Source organism: Trichomycterus rosablanca, chromosome 5 (assembly GCF_030014385.1).
Source record: "Trichomycterus rosablanca isolate fTriRos1 chromosome 5, fTriRos1.hap1, whole genome shotgun sequence".
NCBI lineage: Eukaryota > Metazoa > Chordata > Actinopteri > Siluriformes > Trichomycteridae > Trichomycterus > Trichomycterus rosablanca.
Window position 1 is genome coordinate 20,273,824 of NC_085992.1, and position 1,527 is coordinate 20,275,350.

Consider the following 1,527-nt stretch of genomic DNA (forward strand, 5'->3'; position numbering starts at 1 on the left):
GTCTGTGGGCCATTGTGCCACAGTCAACTGTTAAAGGTCATCTGTCTGAGAAACGTCTAGATCCGCTTTCATCGGAAAGCTGGTTTGTGACTGAGGATGCTCTTGTACATAATCTCTGGTGTGTTCTATTGGACTTTCAAACTCTAATGCTAACTAACGTGTTTTTCACTGAGCTTGTCATCGCTTCTTAGAGCTGCTTCTAGTGCTTCAGCTTTTGCTGTTGCAGCAGTTTTCTTTATGTTCAGAGCTTCTAACAAAGCTTCTATGTGTGCTTTCTGCACTTTCATCTTAATTTCCTTTTCTGAAAATGCAACTTTCGCAGCCTCCGCTTTTGCTCGAGCTATTGCAGCAGCATTACTAGTTGTGGACTCACGTGTGCGCCTTGATAAGCCTGAGATCTGAGACATTGTCTTCAGTGAATGGTTGGATGTTGTATTCTGCTGTTCCATTGTAAGATAACCGATTGCAACTGGACATTATCGGGGTTACTGTTGTGCCGAGACAATGAATGAGTTTTTCCAAGAATCAGCTTTTAACTAAGCCGTCGTTTTACTGTCCTTTCCCATCCACCACACCGAAGAAATTACATTTACTTATTTATTGCAGCAATTGGGAAAAGGTTAAATGACAATGCTTCAAAAAGGGGCAGTTGTAGGGCAGTTGTAGCCTAGTGGTTAAGGTACTGGACTAGTAATCCAAAGGTCGCTGGTTCAAGCCCCACCACTGCCAGGTTGCCACTGTTGGACCCTTGAGCAAGGTCCTTAACCCTCAATTGCTAAGACAGTATACTGTCACAGTACTGTAAGTCGCTTTGGATAAAAGCATCTGCTAAATGCCGAAAATGTAAATGAAAGATGGAACAGGATTAACAGTCAAATACAACTATGCTTGTCTTTACTTCTTCAACAGTCTATTACTGATGATGTCATTAAAGGAAGACAGGCAAAAATCTTACTTGTAATACTAGAAGATGAAGCAGACTTGAAGATGGAGCAGATGTCAAACATACCTTTTTGATTCCAAGTACTAGAAATGTCCAGCAGAGGGTAGAAAAACTTAACTATAATATTAACTTTCAACACAGCTATGCAGACAACACACAGCTGTATAAATTAGCCAAACCCAATGATATTTCATACAATCAGATTGAGGAGAAAATAATGCAGACATCCCAAACCTTCCGGAAGTTCCGGAAGTCTCCCGCATATACATAGCGGCTCCCTGATGCCCGCAAGTCAGATAAAATCTCCCAGAATCTAGAACAAGCGGCCAAGAGCGCACACAAACGCGCACGCAGGCGACACAGACTTTTTTCCCGATCGCACTGTGGTAGCCTACCTTGTGGTAACGCGCTCCCCTCGTGTGCATATTCATGAAGCGCATGCAAAACAGGGAGGGTTCTGGTTGGCCTGTTTTCGGCAAAGACTCTGTCAGTCAGCCAATCAGTTTTTAGTGTGGACGGGCAGTGTTTTTTTTCTCCTGGACAGTTCAGTGAGTGAGAGAAGGAGCCATGGCAGAGGCAGGGAA

The 1,527-nt window shown here is 43.5% G+C and overlaps 1 non-coding gene across 1 annotated transcript; it reads left to right on the plus strand.

Moving 5' to 3' along the window:
- The first annotated feature begins 655 nt into the window (after positions 1 to 655).
- Positions 656 to 729, plus strand: trnat-agu (transfer RNA threonine (anticodon AGU)). The gene has a single exon. It is a non-coding gene; the product is annotated as a tRNA-Thr (tRNA).
- The last annotated feature ends 798 nt before the right edge of the window (positions 730 to 1,527 follow it).